The sequence below is a fragment of the Ochotona curzoniae genome, unplaced genomic scaffold (assembly GCF_017591425.1).
Source record: "Ochotona curzoniae isolate NIBS_2020 unplaced genomic scaffold, NIBS_Ocur_1.0 contig_908, whole genome shotgun sequence".
NCBI classification, from domain to species: domain Eukaryota; kingdom Metazoa; phylum Chordata; class Mammalia; order Lagomorpha; family Ochotonidae; genus Ochotona; species Ochotona curzoniae.
The window spans coordinates 145,060-171,445 of NW_024466607.1; the positions used below are offsets into that span (position 1 = coordinate 145,060).

General features: G+C 44.7%; 1 protein-coding gene across 1 annotated transcript in view; it reads left to right on the forward strand.

Moving 5' to 3' along the window:
* The window catches only part of CHL1 (cell adhesion molecule L1 like), a 104,717-nt gene that overhangs the window by 20,297 nt on the left and 58,034 nt on the right, over window positions 1–26,386 (forward strand). Inside the window, exon 2 of the mRNA XM_040994878.1 lies at window positions 3,567–3,640. The gene's annotated coding sequence lies outside the window, so the exon portion shown is untranslated. The remainder of the gene's footprint in view (window positions 1–3,566; window positions 3,641–26,386) is intronic.

A 26,386-nucleotide genomic window follows, 5' to 3' on the forward strand; every position in this document is an offset into this window, starting at 1 on the left:
TTGTTTTATTTTGTGGTTCCATACAATTTTAAGATTCATTTTTGTGGTTCTGTGAAAACTACCATTAATATTTGATAGGTAATGCATCCAAACTTTATAATTTGGACTATTATGGTCTTTGCCTGATAGTGATTCTCCTGATTCATGAACACAGGATAGTCTAACATTTCCTTGTGCTGTGTTCATTTTCTCACAGCTGTTTTGTAGTTTTCATTTAGAGAAATTTCATCTCTTTGGCTAAATTTGTCTCTAGTATTTTATTTTTAGTAGTCATTGGAAATGAAATTACTTTCTTAATTTCTTTTTTTCAGATAATTTACTTTCGATGTGTAACAATACTACTTTTTTTTGTGCACTGAGATATTATGAACCTTAATAGATTAAAAAAATTAGTTCTAGAAGGTTTTGGTTGAGTTTTCTAAGCAAAGATTGTGTCATCTACAAACAGTGAAAATTATACTTCCTTCTGATTTGTGGGTACTCTGTGTCTTGCTGTCTCTTGCTGAGACGGAGTGCTTTGTCCCATTACTGTGTGGGAAAGTGATCACCCTCGTCTTCTTGCTCAGATCTTGGAGCGAAAGCTTTAGGCTTCGCTCCGTTTAGTATGACAATGTTGGCTGTTAACTATTATCTAAGTGTTGTATGTTCCTTCTGTTTCTCATATGCTTATCCTTTTTGTTGTGAAAGGGACTTTAATTTTATCAGATAACTTTTCTACATCTATTGAGATCATTGTATGATTTTTGTTGATGTAGTATGTCACATTTTTGATTTGCATGTATTGAGCCATCCTTGTATCCCCTGCACTGATTCCAGTTGGTCATGGTCGATAACCTTTTGAATATGCAGTTGGATTCAACTTGCTGCTACACTGTGGAGGGTTTTGGATTTGTGTTCATTACATCAGTGTGCAGCCTTCATTTTCTGTTTTGTCTTTGTCTGGTTTTGATTTTACGTAATGCTGTCCCCACAGCAGGACTTTACAAGAATCCACCCTGTTAAATTTTTTGAATTAACTTAAGAAAAAATAGTTAGTTATTTGATAATCAGTATTTAGAAAGATAAATGACATGCTTTTTGCATAATATTCTCTAGAATGTAGCTGTTTAGCTATTACAGCGTAAGGCAGAAATTATTCAATATTCCTAACGTGAAATGATGCACAGTGAAATGAGAACCAGAAATATATATATATATATACAATATAATGTTTTTCCATTGAATTGTAAATGCAGTAAGAACTTTGAAATTCACTTTTTTTTCCCAGCAAACATTTTCCATGAACTTTTGAGAACTTCTTGTATGCAAGGCTTTCAATCAGTTTTTTTCTTGCACTGAGATACTTACCTTTAAACTCCATTTTGTATGAGCTTTTTGAAGTATCCCTGTATGTGTATGTATTAACTTCACTTTTGGTTTCTAAAGAACTCTGTCACATAACTCATAGAGAATCCTGTACCTAAACATGAGGGAATGAAGGGAGCTTAATGATACTGATACGATCTCTTATGTACACCAAGTGCCCTCACACACATGTGCACATGCATAAGGCTCACACACATACACATGCATGCTACTCAACACACACGTCAGATTAGCAGCACAAACTGACAGTCATGACTAATGTGAGCCAGTTTTCTACTGAAGTTGAATGAGGCAGAGGATGGTTCAGCAGACGGCTCTGTAGCTTGGTGCTACATGCTGACAGTGTCTTGGGAGCCCTGGGTGAGAGCAGCTCATGCATACCCCCCTGTTCTCACCATGTACTTGGGAGTGGTAAGAAGTTGAGGTCTCGTGGGCAACTGCACAATATGGCTGAGTTTGGAGATGTTTTAGAGATTTTTAAAAAAATGGTTTATTTATTTGAAGGGCAGAGAAATAGAGATGAAGAGCTATGTCTGCTGGTTCACTTCTCAATAGCTGGGATAATAGCTGGGACAATAGCTGGGACTGGGCCACATTGAATCCAGAAACCAGCACTCCATCGGAGTCTCCCACATGCATAGCATCGGCCCGAGTACTGACTGCCTTCCGCTTCCTACTAGGAACATTAGCAGGAAGTTAGATTCGAAGCAGAATACCCAGAATTTGAAGCAGCATTCTGACATGGGGTGCCAACAATAAGAACTGTACCCCAACCCCAGCCCCTGTCACAGACATTTAACACTGGAACCGTTCAGGTGGCTTCTGACTATGGAATATACTGAATTTGTGATGTTAATATTCAGTAGGGCATATGGGGGGAGGCATTGGATGTGTCAACAGAACAAGAGGGTCAGCTATTCTGGTCTGCAGTCCCTGTGTGTGTACACTGAGGTTGCTGCCCTACAGGTGAGGCATGCAGCAGAATTGGGCCAGTGCCTGTGTGTTCTGCTAGGGCAAGTGGCTTCTGTGAGACCTGTGGATACCACCAAGCCAGTGTTCCTAATGCAGGCTACTTGGAGCCTGGGGCAGGACCCTGCTAAATACTGTTTTGTGCATCATAATTGTCCATAAACAGTTTGTCTTGTGGCAATGTTCCAGGTAAGCCTAGCTGGCTGGGTTGCAGTCAGGGTGCTAAGCAAGTGCACTGTGTAGGTTTTGTGTGTCTCTGTTGGTGGGCACTGTCTTCATTGGTGTAAGGGTCTCTCCAGAGGCACTACCATCTGCTTATAACTTCTCGACAGTGCCTTTGGGAACAAAGCCACAGAGATTGTCAGTCACTGCTCAGAGAGGGAGTGGGGTACTGAAAGGTTTTCTTAGCTGTCCTTCTTAGTGCCAAAGAAGCTATAGTTTTGTAGATTTTCTTGGTAGTTTCTACAAGAAATAGCTGGAATTTAGCTCTTCTAAGTAATTTTATTAAAAGATGGCAGCTGATATGCCAAAAAATAATCCTGGTTTTATTATTGATTCTTCCAATGGCTAACAAAAAATTATAGGCTTTCAAAGGTGTGTTTTGGGGTGGTATTGGAAACATGCATGGTTGTAGTCTTTCTGCTTGGGTAGCCCATTCTGCCCAAGCCAGTTCTTTAGTCATCTCGGAGTTAACAGTGAAAGGACTCTGTGTATTGCTTGGACATTTCCTTCATTTCAGTTGCTGCTTTCCCACCTGTCAGGATGGCAGGGTGATGTGACTACACCTGGGAGACCATGAATGCCGGCCTTGTGACTCAGAAGCCTAGCATCTGAGTGCTTCCTGATAGAGCTCACCCAGTTGCAGCCCACGCAGCTCTGTGGAGCAGAGCTGGCCCTGTCCAGTCCGTATGGTTGTGTGGACAAAGGTTGGCACAGCCTCAGCAGGAGCTAGTAGCTGTGGTAGGACTGCAGAGAGCAGCACAGAGCAGTCGGCTGTTCCTCCCGTGGCTGGTGCTTTGTGAATGTGATGTTCGCCTGGGGGAAATTCCCACTTAGCAACAGAGTAATGTTACTCCTTAGTTACTTGGCTGAGGATTTGGGGGGCAAGTGCTGATACAGAAAAGTTAAAGTGGTTCTCAGGTTTTTAAATTTTTTTTAAAGAAAAGGTGAAAGTAAATTTAATGGTGGCTCCTTAGTATTTCCCAAATTATAAGTTTCAAATCTTTTCACAGGTGTGGCAAACTGCAAACAACAATCTCGTCTTAACCCAGAGAGCAATCCTAACAGAACTGGGGGACTTAACTTGGTAAGAACATTTCCCTCAGTTCATTGCTCTGTATTTTTGGGTGTGATCAGTTAAGGCGGTGTGTTGTACAGGAGCACAGAGGGTGTGGGGTTACTCCACAGCGTGGTTCTGAATCCCTGCATGCTTTAAGGGGGTGTGAGCTGGTATGTGGTGCTGGGTCCTGTGGGCTCGGTTCTAGTGCTGGCGTGGTTCTGAAAGGGCAAGCCCCTTGGCAGGCTGAAAGTGACATCTTGATGGTACTTAATTTAATGTCACTTTTAACAAATGGGGTTTGAGGTGGTTAGAATCTGAGGAAACTTGAAGCTGGGAGGAGGAAACCTGTATTTTCAGAGTCACCCTTCATTGCCAGAAGACCCTCCAGCTTCAGTAACCACCTTCATGGGTTCTGGATTCTGCTCCATGTAACGTCTCATCTAAGCCTGCCTTGGCGTTTGTCAAATTCTTTGGGTGAATCAATGCTGAATTACAACTGATTGCAAGGAACTTGGATTAATGAGAAAAGGCTCACTTTACTCATTAAGGACAGGCAGAGCTGGGTGGCCGTGGGCAGCTGTTCAGTCCTTCTACCTGCTCTGCCTGGATCCTTCTAGTAATTTTTCTTATGACTACATTTATTTGCTTTGACAGATGTCAATAGCTTGTGTAATTATTAGTATTAAAATCTAAAGCTGTCTGCAGTGATGGGGCAGGGATTTTTGTCAATGATGTGAATGATAGAATAATTTTATTCTGACCTTCCAAGATCACATTTTGTCAGTGGAGTGTCTTAAGAATTACGGTTTTCCTGGGAGAATGCAGAGCTTCCCTGTACGTCAGTTGTGAGTGGGACCTGTGTGAATCTGAGCCACTGTAGATGAGTTGGAGAGAGGGCCTTGCGCTTGGCTTGGCTACAGCTCCTGGCTGCTCCCAGTACTCAGAAGCCATGAGGAGCTGCTACCCCTCCACTGGGTTCAGGACCTTCCCTAGGGAAAGGAGCCCTGTAGATGCTTCCCAGTTTGCAGATGACCAGCAGTTCTTTACAAGCCTGGAAAGCATGCAGAGCATATCCTGATCTGCCCTACCTGTAACCCCTCCATGAGGAGTGCTTACGAGGGCATGCTTACCCTGTTAAACCCCTGGATGACTTCACTTTAAATGACATTCTGGTTCATAAGGAAAATAGGCAACTTGGCCAGCAGGAAATGGAGCACTAAAAGAGGATGTTTCCATGCTGCCACAGGGAACCCTGATTGGAGTTAAGCCATGGTAATTACTGCTGATGTCATGTAAAAGGATGGAAAACCACAAAACCCGCTGTTTGCCGTCACCACAATTCTTCCTTTATTTGATTGAATTGCATTTATTTGTTGTGCTCTTCTTGATGATTGATCAGGTCAATACTAAATTATACAAAACTGGGGTTTTTTATTTCAGAAGTCAAGAGGAGTGACAGGTTCACTGTCCCAGGACGGGCACTTACTCCTTGATTTTCCCTTAAGGACCTTTGTTCGGTGCTTTCCCCGTGCTGCATCATCCCTCAAGAATTTTGGTTTAAGGAAGGGCAAACCCCCAATGCTCCGACTTTGGTTTTCTTGTTTTCAGCACTACCATAGCAGCCGGTTATAGAACAGGTTGCCATCTCCGAATTGGAGATGTGGAGATGAAGTCCGTGCCTGACAGAGGCTGATAGTAAGTTGGTACCTGGTTTCAGTACTGCGCGTGCAGCACAAATGAAGCCTGGGGGTGGAGGGTAGTCCTCTGCCTTGGTCTGCGTTGCACCTTACACTCAGGCGCAATGAACTGTTGACACATTTATCTCATGGATGTGCGTTTCAGGGCAAGATCCAGGTCAGATTTCCATCCACCTCATACCGAGCATAGACCCCCTTCACAAAGATGGGGGGAGGGCAAAGCAAGGGAGGGAGAGGAACTCCTGCTCAGTGGCTCCTGGGACCCCATGCTGGGAGCCTGCTCTGGTTCCTCAGGCCCCTTGTGTTTCTCTGCTGTGGTGGTTGAGGCTTGTGGTTGCACCGACCCTCAGCGCCTGTGCCAGTCAGAGCTCCATTGGCTGCATTGGTGTTGGCCTCTGACTCACTTCCCAGGACAGCTGGGCAATGAAGGTGTAAGTGGCCAAGTGTGTGCCGTGCAAAGTGAAGAGCTCCCCTTCAAGATGCTAAACCTCTCGGAACAAAGTGCTGCTGTTGGGAGCTTAATGCATTTTCCCATGTCAGTGATGCTAGTCCCATGTTAGTCAGATGCTGGAATCTCATGCATGACTAACAGATGCTTCCTATTTCACGTGAACATGCCAGCAATGCCTGTTCTCTCTCTTGCTGTGATGGGAGCATCGGAATACTTTTATGCCCTGGCCCCCAAATCAATCATTCCTCTTTGTCACTGATGCTCACATCTTTTAAATTATTCATGGGCTGTTATGCTCCTTTATTGTTGCCAAACACTTCAGGGACATTCAGGATTGTATGTGTTGGAGTTCTCTATTGTCTTCCCAATTCTCCTGACTGTGCTTTGGATTACCTCCAGTTTGCATACATGATTTTGGTAGTGAGGTGCCAGAAGTACATTTGTTTTAACTGGAGTCTCCTTGAAGTTGCTTTTACTCAAATCATGTACACATATAAACATGTTTTTCAAGGTATGAAAATTCAGTGAACACTCCAAAGGGAAGCTGAGATATACAAATATGTTGTTATATGCGATAGGTAGTTTTCAAGATACTGAACATCTCAAAATCCCAAAGATCATGGAATGGGCTCTTATATTTTGAAGGCTAGGTCTGTGATTATTTTACAGGTTTCCTGATTCCCGTAGGCCTGTGAGTTTTCCTTGATAACTGATGCACAGAATGGCACATATTTGTTGTGCATAGTCAGACAGGTCTGGACCCACATTAAGCACCTGTAAGACTGTCACAAGATTGAGGTAACAGGTATATGCATTATCTCCAAAACTGACCTCCATATTCCTTTGCTTTTGTTGGGTTTTAAGATTTTAATGGATTTGAATTCTGTCCTCACAGATGTCTTTCTTTCCTTCCTTTTTGCTTTCCAAATTTAGAAGCCTGGGTCCTTGGTTGCTATTGTATTACAGAAAAAAAAGAGATTTAATAAAGTGACCATTAGAACATTAACTACACAGTCATTGAAACCCAACAAAATATGAGTGATTTCTTTAATAAGCAATTCTTGGGTCTTATAAGCTGATACTCCAGGGGATTGTTCAAGGGACAACTGAGAAAACAGTAAGTTGTGAAAATACGTAGCATAACCAGACAAATGACTCAGAGCAAAATTCAACAAAAGGAGAAAATCATGTTTCCTCTGCAAATTGCTGTTTGCCTCAAGGCAAGCCACATGAGGGAAATAGCAAAGGTGCCTCCCTGGAGAGAAAGTGTTATTGGACTTCACATGTATGCACATGTTCAAGGTTTTGAGAAAGAAGCAAACCAAAGAAATGCATCACAACTGCTCTGCTTTGACCAGGCAGGGGCAGCTCAGGCCTGGGGATAATGCAGGGCAGTCAGAAGCAATCAAACCTGTGTTTGGGTCTCAGCCAGCCTGTCCTAAATGGTCTTGCAGTAGAAAGGCACTTATGTGCAAAACTCAAATATTAGTGCCTGTACATATGTTACAGCAGAGAGAAGATAGGGAATGAAGAAGAAATGCATCAAGCTCACTAAGAAAAGTCAGTCTCCCTTTCTTAAGGGGCACATGCACAAATACAGAAATGAAAATAAGCCTTAGTGAGGTCCACTTGAACTCTAGTTTTGCAATCTCAGAAGCTGCCATGTTGGCCTAGTGGCTTGCTAGCTTTCCTGCACTAGTACAGAAATGGAGGAAAGCCTTGTTAAGGCAGCTTGAGTTCCACTTTGAAATTTCAGACACTGGTGGTATTGGTTTGGAATCCCTAAGATTTTCTTCACGACTGCAGGCAGCAGGTGAATAATCTCATATTTGGGAGACTGTCATCTAGTAAATTGATTTCAGAGCTGACTGTAATAAAATGTGATTTGCTAACTTCTAATTTACCTGCTCCACCAATAGTCACGCAATTTTTGTCATTTCAGTACATACTGTGAGTACAACCAGATCTATAAATGCGTATGAGTGTTGTGTGGGGGAGAAGACAATCTCTCCTCCTGCTCTAGTTTCTGTGGCTGACAAACTGACAGGAGAAAAAGCGTGCAAATTGTATTTGGTGTTAATATTTTAATTTTAACTTTATGTGCATGGAGGCTATCACAGGAAAAGAAGTGACAATCCAAACGGTTAGAGCTGGGCCACAGGTACCGTTTTAACAGAGGGCGGTGAGTGGCGTGGACCCGGGACACTGAAGAGGAGTTGAGGCTGATGTTGGCCCTTTGTGCAGATCTGCCTCAGTGCTGACTCGCCTGCAGGGCTACTGGCTGCTGTGTGAGCTGGGAGGGAGGGGCCACCTTCCCATAGCAGACTGTGTCTTACTCCCCTAGGGTGTGGGGAGGCCACACCTTTGGTGTATCTGCCATTCTCTAGCTCACCCTTACAGTTATGTATGTGTCTTTTTTTTTTAAAGATTTATTTTTATTATTTTTTATTGGAAAGGTGGATACACAGAGAGGAGAGACAGAGAGGAAGATCTTCCGTCCAATGATTCACTCCCCAAGTGAGCTCAACGGCCGATGCTGTGCCGATCCGAAGCCAGGAGCCTCTTCCGGGTCTCCCACATGGGTGCAGGGTCCCAAAGCTTTGGGCCGTCCTCGACTGCTTTCCCGGGCCACAGGCAGGGAGCTGGATGGGAAGCGGGGCTGCCGGAATTAGAACCGGCGTGCAAGGCGAGGACCTTAACCACTGTGCCACCACGCCGGGCCCTTGTATGTGTCTTGATCCTTCAGTTCCTATACACTCCAGTGCCCTGTTGTGCTATATAGTCCACAGTATTCAGAATTTGTGCTGTCTGTGCAAGGCAGGGAGAGCAAATAAATCTTCTATCTCTCTAGTTGTCTGATTTTTGGTCACTTTTTCAGTTTATAGGAATTGAACTCTTAAAAATCCATCTGGTCATTCAACAATTCACATGCTTGCTAGGATCTGCTAGAGTAGGACATAGTAGCCCCATCACGAAGGTTATGGTCTGTGCATGCACACTGGGGATAATGCAGGGCATTACACATCACATCTCCCGACTTCTAGCTAGTGCACACTTCATGTCACCTTGCTGAGTTCCCAATGTTTCGCAGCCCCACTTGCTGGTGGGCCACAAACGCCTGACATGCATTCAGTCTGGGTGATGGATCAGTCCCTATGGGCTGGGTCCCCATGATTATGGTGTGAAGCTGTCCTTCATGTTCTCCCAAAACACAAAGTAAGAAAGTAAGGCTATGTCCTTCTTTCTGATGAGGATCAGGTCATTCCACACACACACTTCCTGCAGGAACCAGAGACCCAGTCCTAATCCACTTGAACTGCATATCCAAACCCAGGCTCATCCCCACTACGTAATGACTCCTTGCCACAGCTGGTTCTACAGTCTTACTGTAGTAACTGCATTTATCTCATTACTATAATCAATCTAGATTAGGGAATCTCCCACAATAAGACATTCAGACATTCACAAGTTCGTCAGCTGAGAACAACCCCTTTCCTCTCCTCGCTCCCTCCTGTCCTTCAGCCCATACAGAAGAAAAGGGAAGAAAAAGAATATTGGAAGCATTTGTCCCACCCACCTTCCCCATTCGATGGTGCTCATGTCAACTAGATAAGCAACATCAAAAATAAAAGAAAAAAAATTTTAAAAGCCCACAGAGGCTGACAGAATGGGAAACATTACAAGGAAGAAACAGTGGGGTAGAGACTTGAAGGACCATTTAATGCTGTAATTATTCAGCTCCGTTCCTACCTATTCACCATATAGAAAAGATAAACTCAAGATGTATTTAGATCCTGAATGTAAGACTTGAAATTCTGACATTACTAAGCAGTGCTATTTTGGAGAAGATCTGAAAGAACAGGGAAGAATACCAAACTAGACAAAGCAAAACTAACTTCTGAACAGCAAAGGAAAGAGTAGAGTGAAAAGACATAATGGGTGAAAATATATGCAAGCTGCTTATTTAACAAAGGATTTATATCCAGAATATATAAAGAACTCAGAAAGCTCAGCAAAAATAACAAAATAATCAATCCTGTTAAAAAAAAATTGGGCAATGGCTGTAACTAGACAATTCTGAAAAGAAAAAATACAAGTGACTGACAAATGTATGAAAATTTGCTTAATGTCAGTACCACCAGCCATGAAGTAAACTTAGATCAAAACTACACTGAGATATCATTTCTCCCCTGTAAGACTGGCTAATATAAAATGTCAGAAAATAAACAATGTTGGCAAGGATGTATAGAAATATTTGTCGGAATGTAAATTAGTACAGACACTATGGAAAATTGGAGAGTTTTTCAGAAATCTGGAAATAGAACAGCTCTGTGATCCAGTAATCCCACTAGCGAATACGCACCCAGAAGTATTATAGCATTGAATCAAAGTGACATCTGCTCTGCCACAATAGCTGAGATGTGGCATCAACCATGGTGTCTGCCTCAGTCGGACGAGTAAAGAATACATGGTGTATATACACATGGGGGTATTATTCAGCCATAAAGAGATTAAGGCCTGTCATTTATAGTAAAATGGGTGAAACTAGAGATGTACTCATTAGTACCACAAGTCAGACACACCAAGGGAAACCCTTAAGGCCTGGCTGGTTCTGGTCAGAGGCGCTGTGTGTTTATCTCTGTCCTCACAGACGGAAGACCAAGACTGATGGTGACCAGGGTCAATACGACATTACTGAGTGCACTTGTGTCATCGTGCTGCTTATGGCTATTTTAACCTCTGCATGAGATATGGGATCTCATGAAGAGAGGAGGGAAGAGGAGAGTGGAGAAGGAATTAGCAGAAGGGAGAAATTTATCAAATGCAGAAAATATTTTTTTTCATGAAGCCTGAAGCACAATAAAACAAGTAAAACCAGTGGCTACTAGAATTACGCATTGGACTGGGATAAAAAGTCATATTCCTATCTTTGAATTTTATATTCACTCTGTGTTACCTCAAAATGTATTAGACTATGATCATATAAAACTATAATGAAAGCTTCATGATCTTAAAAATCCCAGCATTGAAAATTCTTTGATTTTAATATATCAAAGAGCTCTGGCTTTTTGATTTTTTATTATATCTTTCAAATTTGAAACACAAAGAATAGAATCAGTGCTTCAAAATTTAGGCTGCAAAGCTAAGGCCCAGTTCTGAAAGCCCTAAGTCAAGATACAGAAAGAGAAATGCATTTTGTATAAAATGCAGTTGTGGTACACACTTATTGTTACATCGTAACTTATGTTTCAGATTCTTGATATAGATGAGGCAATACATATTCAGAATAACTCCAAGTCAGTAATTTAGTCTCAGAATGTCAGGGAACAGAGTCTGTTCTTTTCTGGGTCCATAAACAGATCTGAAAGCTGCAGGCCTCGAGGCAGGTGTGGGGTGTATGGGTTGGCAAAGCCCAGAGCACCTGCACATGCTGTGTCATGCTCTGCTCTACTTGGAAGATTTTGGCCAGGGAAGGAGGAGCCAGTCTTGAGGGACTTTACGATTCTAATATAACATTTATTTCTTCTTAGTTGTTCGAAGAGAAGAGAAGGAGAGGAAGCAGAACAGATGAGGGGGAGAGAAGTGGGGAAGAGAGAGAGAAGGAAAGGAGAGAAGTGAGGGAGACCTGGCTGAAGCCAGGAGCCATGCACTCCATCTTGCTCTCACATGTACATAGCAGGGATTCAAGTACTTACCTAGGCCATCACCTGCTGCCTTAGCAGGAAACTGATCAGAAGCTGAGGTGGCTCTTGGTTGCAGACATTCTTGTGTGAGCTGTGGGTGTTCCAAGTGACGGCTTAACTCGTTGCACCACAATATCTATGCCAGGTTTCTGCCTTCCGAGAAAGTGCAGAAATTAGAATTTAATGTTCAACCGACGTTGAACTGATGATTTTAATGACATCACATGTTTTCAGAAGATCTTAGCAGACAGTGGTGTGCCAAATGGTGACTGTGCAAAATACTAGTACTGATGGTGAACCAACAGCCTTGTTGGTGATCTATCTGCCCAAGTCAAATAGAACTGATGGGCTGTCTTCTCTCTACACAGAACAGCCTGAGAGCTTCTGTCTCCCTTGGGTGCTGTGCTCTGTCATCCAGACCTGCTGTAAGAATAACCAATTAGTAGTTAATGAGTCTTTTTATGTCTTGTGTGCAAATGACCCTAAACTCATTGCCACATGAATGGGACAAATGAATTATTTCTTTGTGTACCTTTAAAACAAGCCTAAGTGCAGATGATTCTCACCATGTTCCTGCTTTGATTTCCTTTTCACACCCATGGTTCCCTTCTAAAGCTAGACTTGTGGATCTCCTGTGTCTCATTCCAGGGGAATATGAATCCAACATTAATAAGACAAACAGGTAACAGGAAGGCACGGGTGGCTTTGAAAGCTGTTGCTGGGAGCTGGCCTCCTTTAGAAGTGCCTTCTGTCAGACCCAGATACCCCAGCTGCGTTGCAGCCTTGCAGCCTGGACCCACTGCGTTCTCATGAGGAGGCTGCCGAAGTCAGTTCTCACTTTCCTTTTTAAAAGATGTGTTTACTTACTTGAAAGGCATGGTTTCAGAAAGAGGGAGAGAGATAGAAGGAGAGGGATCGTCCATTTATTGGTTCACACCCCAAATGGCCTCAATGACAAGGGTTGGGCCAAGTTGAAAAAGCTAGGAGCCCGAAATTCCATTTGGGGCTCCTACATGTGTGATAGGGCCCAAGCATCTGGAGCCATCCTCTGATGCTCTTCCAGGCCACTAGCAGGGAGCTGGATAGGAAGTGGAGCAGCCAGGTACTCGACTTAACTAGCTGTACCCCAGTGACAGGCTTGTTGTCACTGTTTGAGATACATAGAATTTGGGGTACTGGGGGTCACTACCCACAACCCGACCCTCAGAATGAATGATCCATGGCCTTTCAACAAAGGACTTTTGATGAATTGGAATTGCAGGGGAAATGTGTCATTCTGTAAAACAATGACCCTCTGTGCATTTTCAGAATGGACTATTGGCCTGAAAGAGCAGTGTGGTTAGTAAATGGGCATCAGGAGCCCTGTGCAAATATACGCTTCCTATCATTGCTGCTCAGGGTCATTCTGGACCTTCTGAAGGGCAAGTAGCTTCAGCTCCGGCAGTGGACGTCTGTATAACTTTGTCAGTAGTGAGGCAGCCCCATGCAGCTGGGTGTGGTGCCTGTCCAGTGTTCACAACCAGACCACTGCTGTGCTACCAGACACCTGGTGTGGGCACTGTGTGTGGGCACTGTTGACCTGTTCATGGGGTGGGCTCCCTGCCCAGCTGCACTGTGCACTTTACAGACTCTGCCCTAGCTTACCTTCCTGTGCATAGCATTGGTATGCCTGTGAGGGAAACATGTTGCTGTACAGAATGTGGGATGTGTCTCAATCCAGCCTGCCCCTCCCCTCCTGTCATTTTTTACTGGGGCTTTATCAGAATTTAGTTTTCAGTCCTGAACTTCAGCTGAAGTTTTAATAGTAGGTCGGTCAGTGTGAACCTGAGTTTCTCACCTGACTGAGTCATGGTGATCCAAAAGTGATGGCACGTGACTTGAGTGGTACAACAAACTACACACTCCCTTGTGCTGAGTTCTCTGCGCATCCTCTGGTTCCCTTATCTGGTAATTCATCTGGGACATGGTCCATCTCCACATTCCCCAGGAAATTCTCGAGACCTAGAATGATAGTTCACATGGCCAGTGCTGGGAGGCAGAACAGGGACCTGAGCAGATCCTAACCAGGTCCTGTTCTTGGCTCTGAGAGACATCAGTGGCAGTGGCACTGCCAGGTGATTAGTGAAGGTTTGTTTTCACCCAGGATGGCCTCAAGATTGCCACACAGGTTTGGGAGGCTTGGAAGGAGCAGGACATGGAGGCTGTGCCCATGCAGCAGGCATCCTTATGCGTATGTGAGCTCGCATTGCTTTGGAGGTAATGGGACTCTTTTCCCAAGGTGCAGGTTGCCAGGACAGACACTTTCTTTCCTGAACCAATCTAGTTTTGGCCTCAGTTCTGAGCATGTTAAGATATAAGTTGCCTTGTGGTGACCTGCTAGATAGGGACCTGCCCCAGAAGGTTACAGATGAGACAGAGCTCAAGTTTCATTGTGAACAGATGAAATAAAAGTTGGTGCAGAGTGTCTGAGCACATTGGCAGCTATGGGTTTTCAAACCTTTTGGGGTGAGACTGGGTGATCTGAGTTTCCATGGGTACATTTCCTCACTGTGACTATATAGCAGCAGTCAGCAGGACTGGGCCCTCCCTGAATAGCAGGGTCCAGGAACCCACTTCCACCATACCCAAAGGGTTAGGGTCTGAGCCTGAGTACTCTGAGTACTCACCGTGGGTGCTTTCCTGATGCAGCAGTGTTTAACCAATGCCTGCTGAAGATGTGGATACTTAGATAGTGAGGGTTATTTCAGCAGGTTCAGTGGGCAGCAGGCAGCAGAGCTCCAGCATCTGTCCCTTGGTGACCTTGGGGTTCAGAATCTGACTGGAATCCCTGTGCTTTTCCTGGAAGCAACTTCCTGTGTGTAGCACCCTCTTCACCCACCGCAAAGCCTCCAGGACCTGAGGGGCACCCTCATCATCTGTCTGAAGGCCTCAGGTACCCAGGGGGCACCCTCAGCACCCGTTGCGAGGCATCCAGGACCCAAAGGGCACCCTCAGCACCCACCAGGAGGCTGCTGGTGGGGCACACCCTCCTTACCCACCAGGAGGCTGTGGGTGTTCTCCTGTACACTTCTGGATATTGCATTGATTTCCTCATAAATTTTAATATTAAGTTTCTAGTAGTAGTATATTGAAGTTATGAAGACAATTTTTGATTATTTTGTAAGTTGAAAACTACATAATTGTAAAATTCCCTCTTTTGAGGATCAAAAATTAGCCTATAAATTATATCACCTTATCACTTCTGATTTTAACCCTAATCGATTTAACCCTTCTGCATATTTCAGCACAGAATCTCACTGATTTCCTTCATTAAATAATTGTATAAAGCTCAAGACAAATGATAAGTATTTTAAAATCATTGTTTGGACAACAAATATTCCTCCTAAGAGCCAAGAGATATTTTCTTAATAAAGTAGATTTGTATAGTGAACTCTTTCTGTGAAATAATGAAAAGCAAATTAAACTTCTTGAATGAGAAAATAGAACAATTATTGTCGTAGTGTGCTTGTCTTCATACCGTCAGCTTTTAGCTGTGAGTTGAAGATCAGCGCAAAAATGGCATTTCCCATGGAAAACCTCTCTTCGCTTGTGTCGCAGCTGGTAGTTAACTCTTGTTTATTGTCATTATCACATTTGTGTTTATTCATGTTCCAAATGTGTTTTGCTACAACACGTGTTCAGAAGATATGTTCCCTTACACGAAAATGGCAGATTTCTCAAACTCTATACCTCATTTATGTCAACATGTAAGCAGAATAATTTGGAATAATGAAGTGTGGTTATACTAGTGAGGGAACACATGTAAGAAATGAAGATTATGTTATGCTTATGCATTTCACATTTCAGTTAATACAGATTTCTTCTTAAATTTAAGATTATGATACGTACCATAACTATAGCCTGTAAAATGTAACAACTCAAACAAATCCTTATACAGATTCAAGCATTGGAGGTTAGGATTGGTCACTGGTTCACCCTTCCTGTGTTGGAGCAAATGCAGAGAGCCTTCAGATGGTGGCCACACGGAGGTTGCTGTGGCCTCCTCAGAAGTTCAGGTGTGTGGTCTTGTCCTTTCCCCTTTGGTAACTGAAATTCCCAGCTGAACACAGAGTGTAACCTTCACTCACTGAAGTCAGAAATTGGAAATGAGGCCTGAGCTCGTCCTTAAGGACTCCTGGGAGTTGAAGGAAGGAGCCTACCACCCAGCTTCAGTAGAGTCCCTGGGAGCAGGGGGTGATTCAGTATCCCATCCACTCACTGCTGTGGGAGCAAGGCGACCTCCACGGCCCACTTCCCTTTTCATTGGTGCTGGCTGGACACCTGGAGGAAGGCAGGACCGGCACTGGGCTCCTTGCCTGATTCTCTACTCTGCAGACAGGTGGTCCAATTTGTGTCCCGGACACTGTCAGGCAGATGGCAGAGCACAGGAGACAGGCAGCAGGGGAGGGAGCCCTGCATTCACGCCTCGGTGCCCACAAAGCCTTGCAAATGCACCACGGACCTGCTCAACCCAGAGCTGGGCACCCGGCCTGAGTGTCCTGCTGGGGCCCTACCCAGAGGGGCTGGTGGCAAGGGCAGTGACTGGAGCAGTAACTGGGGTGGGGTGGGCCCTGCATGGTGAGAATGGAGAATTTGTCAGAATTGATTAAAAAAAACCACCAACAACAACACATTTTCAGAATTTCAGGCTGAGGCCCTGCCCTGGTGGGGGTCCTAGGAGTGAAGGAGTCCCACGACAGTGGGAAGATTGAGGGGGTGGGAGGGTGAGTTTCTTTGACCTCTGCTGGCATCACTGCAGTGTGATGACAAGGACTTTCTCAGAGGACCTGACACCACCATGAATTTGTGCCTGGGAAGACCACAGCACAGCCCACTCTGAGGTGGTCAGTTGGTCAGGGCCTGAATCAATGTGCTATAGTTTCCTTGTCTTTCCCACAGCTCTGAGGATTGGTGAACCCACAGAGGTCATTATCACTCCCAGGCATGCTCATTTACCCTCAACCCATGTGTTAATCCCACCCAGGCCCAGAGTTCCCAAGACCTTTATTACTTTGATGTTAAAGCACCGTTGATATATGCTCAGGGCCAAATTTAATCCAATTGTATTTTTCCCTCCCCCATTTTTTTTTCTGGGTAAAGACAAATTAACTGTGTCATGACATTATCAGACCCAAAACTCAGGTGTCAAATTTCTGCTTTGTACCATAATGACTCCTTCCGAAGAAATAGAATATATATCTAACATGAAAAATTTCTATCTCCTTATTTGTTTAAAGAGTTATTTATTTTTATTGCAAAGTCAGCTATACAGAGAGGAGGAGAGACAGAGTGGAAGATTTTCTGTCTGATGATTCACTCCCCAAGTGACCACAATGGCTGGAGCTGAGCCAATCCGAAGCAGGAGCCAGAATCTCTTCTGAGTCTCCCATGCGGGTGCAGGTCCCAAGGCTTTGGACCGTCCTCAACTGTTTCCCAGACCACAAGCAGGGAACTGGATGGGAAGCGGGGTTGCCGGGATTAAAACTGTCACCCATATCGGATCCTGGCATGTTTGAGGCAAGGACTTCAGCCAGTAGGCCACCACACTGGACCCTATCCCCTATTTTTAAATTGTAAGGTCGTTGCTCCTGTTTAAATGAGAGGAATGGGAAGCAACATGCCTGTGACATTGGCCTCCCTCATGAGTGTGCTTCCTGACTACTCAAGTCTGCTCTTGCTGCGTGATAGTTATGTCTGAAGTACAAGTGGGCACACGCCCATTCTGCCTGATGTATTTCAGAACTTACTGCCCTTGTTGTGTTGGGAAAGGTGAGCTCCCCACCTAACCCAGAGAGGCTCCAGGAAGGGGGCCCAGCTCAGACCATGCCCCGTCATGTCAAGGGCTCTGGCATCATTGTTTCCTCATTCTGCCACCCAGGCCCTGACCCTGACACCTTGACTGTGCTCGCATGCGGTGTCCGTGCTGTTGGCCATTTACCTTTCCTAATTGTCCTGTCCGTGTCCCATGCTAGGATCCGCATATAGCCCAGGTCACTATCAAATTCTGCACTTCCAACTTGCAGGGGAAATGCAAGATATTCCAACAGGAACCTGAGTCCCAAGTTAGTCCTGCTCACAACTGTTCAGCTAATTAAATCTGTCAGTAGAAAAGCAGAACAAATATACTTAGCATTCAGAATGGAGAAAGCCCTGCCCAGCAAGGCCACACGCCATAGGGTTCTGAAGTGATGCTCTGCTTTTCTGGTGGACTCGTTGTTCAGTTTGGTTGTTTCATCCCAAGTGGCTCCTGTTGATGGGTTTACTATGATGTTCAAAGTTGAAGCAGAGTTGCTCCGTGCTCTTCAGGATTGTCAACGCCACTTGCAATTGGAGAGAGGTAGGATGTCCTGCTTACCCTGATGTGTGGTTTTCTCTGCGAGCTCATTTCATATTTTTTGTGCTAATTCACCAAGGTGCTAAAATGCAGAGAACATCACTGTCAGTTTTCTGAGTCGCCGTGCTGCCCGTGTTCCACTCTGGGCTTCGTTATCCTTGTCCTAAGTTATCCCCAGGCTTCTCTGTGAGACAGAGATTCCCCTCTTCTCTCACTACGCCATGTAGCATATGGCATATATACTATATATTCACATACCACAGAAATTGAGTACATATGTTGAGTATGTATGGAGCATGTGTGACATCCTCGCATTTGCAGCTGCCCTGCAGTAAACTGAGTGTGTATGTAGTACGTGTGGCATCCACACATGTGGGATGTACAGTAGACTATCTGTGTAGCATGTGTGATATTCACACACCATAATCTGCAGTGCAGTCGACTCTATATGTATACAGTGTGTGTGTTATTCACAAACCATAGGCATGCAGGATATATTAAGTGATGTCATTTACCTGATACCCACATACATCTGCTTGGAAACATGAATATCATTCATAAATCTTGGGTATTTTCCGATGATGTTGCCCAATGCCTGTATTCTGAAATAATAAAGGACTCCTGGAGGAGATTTGTATTTCCAGGAAGTAACCATGTGAGGCAAGCCCCAGTTTCCCTGTCCATGTGGACACAGCCCACATGGTGTGGTTGTCCATTGAACTCAGCCCTGTGTGGCTTTCATGTTTTCTTCTGCTGTTGACTGTTCATTTTCACATATTACTTTTATCTTTCTCAGGACAACAAATTACTGACATTTCAAAGCATAAACACTGTGCTTTGATTTATTTCTCTGACCTTAGACTACGAGAATCATGCAAATAAATTGCATTCAGTACATACACGTTGTACCAGGAATTCAAAGAAAAGAAATATCTTGTTTATGTGAGTTCATTTCTAAATGTGAAATTGGCTTATTCTGCCAATTCTCTATTTTCCCATTCCTTGCTGTTATTTTTGACATTTGATTTTGTACAGGAGAAGGAATTCACTCAGCTCAGAGATTTGCGAAGTGAGATGGTGATACATTCATTTATGATATGCTTTGTTCTGTTTACACCTTTTTTTAATAGGGAATTTTACAGCTACAGCCTACAGACTTGATGTCTGTGCACGGATGTAGCTTGGGCACTTTGTTTCCTCACGCCAGGCAGAGGTACAGAGTGTGCTGTGTCTGTGTGGCAGGAAGGACGTTGCTCTAGTGCTTCCTCACCCTGCGACTCCTCATGGCAGCAGAAATACAACACTGAGCACACTGTTGACTGAGGCATGGAAATCACAAGAATATCCAAGACAGAAGTACTTTGCTTAATGTTTATGTGATTTTAACCTCTTACATATTTTCCTTGTTGATGGATTTCCTGATGGCCCATTGGAGACTGCGTTGAAATCATTTATGAGAAATGAATTATGAAATGAATTATGAAATCATTTATGCTTCTTCCCACCATCCCCACCATGCTAAGTGGCAGCTGATCTGGAAACTGTCATGTTTGGAAAGCACAATGATGCCACAAGTTAATTTTATACCTGTCAAGAGATTGCGCATGAGAGATCCCAGGGGCTTGTTGGTATCTCAGCACAGCAAGCCTGCATTACTCCCCTTCAAAGCAATGACCCATGGCCAAGAGCTCATGTTGCAACATACGGCAGCATCAGTCACTGGGTTTCAGGATTGGTATACAATTAGCCATTTCCTCTCTTATTTGCTGTGACTTTACATTGTCCATGAAGAAGATAAGAAGAAATTTGGAAGTAACTGATTAGAGCTTTGAAGGAGCAGAGTAATAGACTTGGGCCTGCTCTTGTGTGAGCAGTGCCTTTGTGGAAGCTTGTACTGTCTTCCAGCTAAAACTGTCATTTAGGAATCTCAGTGATGATCGGCAAGTTTCATACAGGCAGTGATGCTGCAGCATCTGAATTCTGCCAGGCCAGAGATGGGGCAAAGAAGGACATATATTTAAGTCTTGTTGAGGAAGAAAACCCCAGGAGACCTGGATTTCAGATACGGGATTGGCCTTGCCTTCCAAAGGTGTTTGTTACACTCAGGTTTGTAATCTAATGAGGGCATGCCCAAAAGGGGCCACAGAATGACAGTATTCAGAGTGATGACACGTGTCTGAGGAGGTAGACGAATGATGTTTTCACCTTTCAAATCCTTTGCAATGTGGCAGTTACTTTTCATGGTGAGCCCAGAGGAGATGGCAGGCAACCATTCTTCTCTTGCTTTTTGTCCCTGTGAAGCAGCACAGGCTTTTGGTTGTACCGTTTCTCTGGTTCCCCAAGTCATTATGGTATTTTGCATCTTATCTGTCATTTTATGCTGCTTTAGCTTCTTGAAGTACCTATTTTTAGTTGAAAGAAGAACGATATTCTGTGCCTCCCCTCTCTTGCCCTCTTGGGTCTTAGTCTGTGAGCTTCAATGCACAGCAAAGAACAAAGATGACTTTAGCAGTCTCACTCCTGTTTCTCCCTGCCAGGGCAGAGGCTTGAATGCTGTTCTTCCTCGCTGGTCTGCTCTGGCTGCTGTGAACTCCGGAGTAATTAATTTCTCCTGGCATGGCTCAAATGGTCTTTATTATTCTGTGTGTTCCCTGTGGACATATGAGCATTGGATTTTGCTCCATGATGTTGGAAATAGATGGCTGTTGTTGTCTGAGGACATGGAGCCCAAGCGAGTAAAGACAGCAGAGGCAGTGAGACATTGACTGAGACAATGGGGTGGGGGAACACGGAGCAGGTCCTGGGGACAACAGGCTGCGCAGACATGATTAATAGGTGCCGTGAACATGAAACGCTGAGCCACAGGGAAAAATTGCACTTGGGAAGTTACTTGAAATGTGTTAATGCCTTTAGTTGGCAAGCATTTTTTTTTATATTGGGTGTAAAATTATTGCATGAAAATAATTTCTTTTTCCACCCTTCCAAGTGTTTTTGTAAGCTGCTGATTATTGTTACATTGGGGGCAAAATCAGATTTTCAGTCTTTAAAAAGAAAAATCCCAGAAGAAACAAAATAAAAACAAATCAAAAGGGACAAAGGCATTACGCCGTGGTGTCTAATTTCACTGGCTCTTCAGCTGAGACCTTGTGTAATATCTCTATTGAGTTATGATCAAGAGCCAATTTAAACATAAAACAGTGAGTTTTCAAATGTCCTTGGTAGGTAGAAGACATGTATTTTAATGCCAGTCTAGTAGTTGAAATGGTGGCTTAGACTGTCATGTCCCACACTGGAGGACCTGAAGCTGATGCCTTGCTCCGGTTCCTGCTCCCACTTCCTGACTGGATGCTGGGAGGCAGCAGGGGTTGCTCAAGTTGGTGCCATCCTCATGAGAGGCCTGGAATGAGTTCCTAGCTCCCATCTCCCTCTGGTCCAGCTGCGGCCGTTGCAGGCATTGCTGGACAAAACAAGCTGATGGGAGCGTGGGTTCGTTCTTTCTTTCCTTCTTTCTTTAAAAACTGAATCTTTGAAAAACTAAAGCAGAAGGAATTTTGTAGCAGTGTCACAGGAGACTGTGCTGCTAAGGTGAATGCTATCTAAGCAATTTTCTAATAAAATATGTCATTTCAGTTGAAAACTGGTTCTAAAAGAAAATAAAATATCTATGGCAAATTATTTTGTTATTATTTATTTGAAAGCTAAAGATACAGAAAGAAAGGGACATACAAAGACAGATCTTTCATCTGATGGTTCATTCCCGAAATGGTCACATTGACTAGGGCCGTGCTAGGTGGAAGCCAGGAGCCAGTGGCCTCTTCTGAATCTCCCAGGGGGGTGCAGGCGTGGAGAACGTGGGCCATCTTCTGCTGCTTTCCCAGGTGCATTAGCAGGGAAATGGATCAGAGGTGAGGCATTCGGGTCTTGAACTTAGCTTTATCCACTAATGCCAGCCACACGTTACTTTATTGTCAATGGCTAACTTAGGAAGGCCAGAGACACTAAGCTGAGACTTTGAGGGCCCCTGATGGAGCCCTCATTTTATTTCTGTCAGAGATGGATTCAGAATGACTCTAGCACTGCTGCTACACTGGTAAGGGCTGCCCCTACTTGTGGGAACCGGGAGGAGGAGGCAGCTGTGTTGTCTTCTCTGTGAGGAGGAGGTAGTGACAAGGACAGAGACGGCCATGGCAATGCTTGCGTGCTGGTTGGCCTGCAGTTCAGCAACAGTGTTCCTGAGTTCTTGTGGAAGTGAATGTCTTCCTGACTGTGGGGGTCTCCGCTCACAGGCTGGAGAGGTGACTCTGACTCTTTATCATCCCACATCTCTCACTTGGGACTGAATGTATCTCCCAGGTGATCCCTAGCAGTGCCTGGAGAAATTTTTGGTGATTGCACAAATGGGAATCTCAAGGGTGGAGACTGCTTATCACTCTAAATTTTTCTTTCTCCACAGAGAGGAGTTAGTAGTTCTGAATTTGGGGGTGCTCAGGTTGAGAAACCCTGGAGCACCCCCAGGGAACTCAGTCTCTCTCATCACTCCATGTGCTTCAGAGCTGGTCCCTTTTCTCCTTTCATTTCCTCTGAACATGCCTGTAAGATCCGAGTGTGGGTGCAGGGGTCAAACTCTTGGGCTTCCTTCCATTGCCTTCCCAGGTGTGGGGAGCTCTATCAGTACAGCAGCCGGAACGCAAACCAGCCTCCATATGGGATGTCAGCACCACACAGGGAGTGATTTAACCTGCTTTGTCACAGCATTGGCCCTAATACTCAACTTCAAATCATCTGATCACCAAGGCCCTGGCCTCTTGTATTTTTTTCTTAAGTATTAATGTACGCATGCATGCACGAGTTTACTTATTTGGAAGGCAGAGTTCAGCGAAAGAGAGAGAGAGAGAGAGAGAGAGAGAGACAGAGAATCTTCCATTTTGACTTATTCATCCAAATGGCTACAATGGCCAGAGCTGGGTCAGGGTCAAGGCAGGAGCCACAGGGGCGCACACACTTGGACTATGTTCAGTTTCTTTCCAGGTGCATTACCATGGAGCAGGGTGGGAAACGGAGCCCACGGGATTCAAATCAGCTCTTGCATGGGGTGCTGGCATTGTAGGTGTTGGCTTGCCCTGCTGTGCTGCAGTGCTGGCCCCACCTTCCTGTAAATCCCAAGGTAAAGTGGGGGTCAGGCTGCTGTTTCTGGATGACCAGGCCCAGAACCGTCCCTTGCTCATGGTCTTTCTCAGGCCTGGCTGTTGCTGGCCTTCTCTAAGCCCAAACTAGACTCTACTTGAGTGGGATGTAGGGCCCAAATACTTGTTAAAATGCTTATTTTGGGTTGTTTCTCTGAATTTCCTTTTTTTCTTAAAGTTTTATTTTATTTTCATTGCAAAGTCTGATAATCAGAGGAGGAGAGACAGAGAGGAAGATCCACTGATCCACTCCCTAAATGGCCGCAATGTCTGGAGCTGTGCCAATCTGAAGCCAGGAGCCTGGAGACTCTTCTGGGTCTCCCACATGGGTGCAGGGTCCCAAGGCTTTGGACCATCTTCGACTGCTTTTCTAGGCTGTAAGTAGGGAGCTGGATGGGAAACATGACCACTGGGATTAGAACTGGAGTTCATATGGGATCCTGGCACATGCAAGGAGAGGACTTTAGCCACTGGGCTACTGCGCCAGGCCCCATTCTTCTTAGGAAGATGCCATTATGGCTGGCCAATTTGGACATTTAAATCAGATTTGACAGAGTCTACAAATACCATTTGCATTTAAGCAATGCCACCAGAAGCCAGTGTATAATTTTATATCTCAATTAAACAGCTTCCCACAAAAATTCAACAGGGTCAGCTTGCTGACTGGCTTGGAGCCTCTGAGAGAGCCCAGCTCCCCACAGTGGTGTAACCTCAGGCTGCAGCTTAAGCTGCCCTCCTGCCCACTGTGAAGAGGACATATTAAAGGTTGTGGAGCACTGCACCTAATGTGCACAGACCATAGCCAGTTCTGGCTGCCCAACAGCTTCCTGCCAATGGCATTTGTTTTCTCAGAAGTGGCCTAGAAACAAGAGCAGCAGTGATCCCAGTGGTGACTGCTGATCATGACTGTGTTGTGACTGCTGGGAGAGGAGAGTGGACACTGTGGAGACAGCAGCATCACCGGCTGGGGACAGGCTTTGCTTGGTTTCTCCTTCCCCGAGTGCTCTGGCCACTGTCCTTCCCACACTCACAGACAGACAGCTGGTGAATGAACCCTTGGTGAACATGGTTCCTGAAGCCACTACTGCAGATTCCTTAATGATGATGCCAAGGAGCCTGAGCTGCTGGCAGCTCCCGGTCTCCTGAATCACCCGTAATGGGGTTGCCTGTATTTCTGTCCCATCATTTGATGCTGCTTCCTCTGGTGCCAGGAGGAGGTCTCTCTGATCCTCTGGTCTGTCCTTGGGGCTGGCATTGAGCCAGGTGTGTGTGCAAATCAAAGAGCTGAGACATGACTGGTACATGGCACTATGGCTTCTGTATTGGCAGTGGGGTGTGCTTTGTTCAAGATGAAGATACTCAGCTGTAATCTTACAATCTGCTATAGACTTTCTTCTGCAGAGGTTTTAGATGCCAGCCTTTGGTTTAATGTGTTTATAATACACGATATTAACCGATTTTAATAAGGAACTGAAGTATGATCCTTTGGGTACTAGATGTACTTAAGAAAAAAAGACTTTTTGTTGTTGTTGTTCTTGTAATACATAGATGTTCCACAACTAGTTTTATTTTATTTGGATTCTAAAATATTCCAGAGAATTCAGGACAAAGCAAGGTTAGGTTAAGGTCAATATTTAAGGCTTTTCCACCAGGAAATTGCTCCTTACCTTAAGGTTTCCTTTACATGTTCCATTACAAGTTCGGTTAATATAGCATCTCTTATCCCCAGCTTCAATCATCCTGTTGAATTTTTGCAGCTTTCAGATGCCAAGCACATATGGGATTTACACACATGGAGCTCTCTTGACATACACACATATGCAAATCACAATACAGCCACAACCAATTCACAGTTGGTTGCAGTTGGATGATAATGAGGTCAAGGTTACAGATCCAGCTGTTCTGTCTCTTGGCCCAGGTCCAGGGTCACAGGTCTCAGTCTAACCCTCTGGCTGTGGTTTGACAAGTGCTATTTGCCACAGGAGAGTTGAGCCAGCAGATGTGCCAGCTCTCTGCCAACTGCCCCCTACTGGTCAAGGCTGTCAGCGTTCTCCCAACAGGTGTCTGCTTTCTCTCCATGGCAGCTTTTGCCCAATGACACAGAGATGAAGATTGTATTATTTTTTGGAAACATTTTCCTTTTCTTAGTTTTCTTTTTCCCTTGTTTTTCTATTTTGAGATGTGATTTTAATTTGCAATTTACTATAGGATTTGGCTGAAAACAAAAACATTTGGCTGATTCTCATTTTTCATGATACCTGTTTTTTTTTAAAGATTTATTTTTATTATGTTTTTATTGGAAAGGCGGATATACAGAGAGGAGAGACAGAGAGGAAGATCTTCCATCCGATGATTCACTCCCCCGATGCTATGCCAATCCTGAAGCCAGGAGCCTCTTCTGGGTCTCCCACGCAGGTGCAGGGTCCCAAAGCTTTGGGCCATCCTCGACTGCTTTCCCGGGCCACAGGCAGGGAGCTGGAAGGGAAGCGGGGCTGCCGGGATAGAACCGGTGCCCATATGGGATCCCGGGTGTGCAAGGCGAGGACCTTAACCACTGTGCCACCGCGCTGGGCCCCATGATACCTGTTTTGTGGCCTCAGCCATAGCTCCCAGGGGAGGCAAGCATTTGGTTCTCATTTGCCTCTGGGTACATTTGATCAACTGATGGCTGATTCCCCTTTGGATGGTCTTTTCTGCTAAGTGATGATTATGGAGTTTTTATGCTTGCATGGCCACTGCACAGCAGCTCTAGTCTGAAGGGTTGAACAGGCATACGTGTTCTCAAGTGGCCTCCATGTGGCCAGGCAGCACGTTGGGAGCCACTGCCCCTGAAGGACATTTTTATTTGCCGTGTGCAGATGAGAGGAGGATGTGGGGCACCACCCAGTGCAGCCCCAAGGGGCAGGGGTTGGGCTCACTGTCTTGCTCCCTCACTGCCCACGTCTGGAAATGACTGAAAAGGGCTGTATTAATTTCACAGTTGCAGGAAGATTTTTTCAAGCAGGTGGATCTGCCAATAAATAATTTGCAATAACAAAGACTGATCGCATGTGAATTTTGGGTTGGAAGATTAAAAAAAAAAGAGCTCACTTAATGAGTCAATGGGAGAATGGCGTTCAGAATTTGGCTTTGTGTCATGGTTCCCCATTTTCTTAACTGAGAAATTCTTAGTCCTACCTGGTGGGTGTAGTTTAGAAGGCAGCTGTGTCCTCATCAGTCTCTAGTTCTTGCCCTTGGCCTTGTACCTGGAATGTGGCAGGTATTTAGTTCGTGCTGTTTGTGCCTTTTACCCTTATTTCATTTGGGATTTGATAATACTGCAGTGAACCTTAGCCAAATGTCCATAAATGGAGTGCAGTTATATGCAGTTTAGAATGTTATCAAT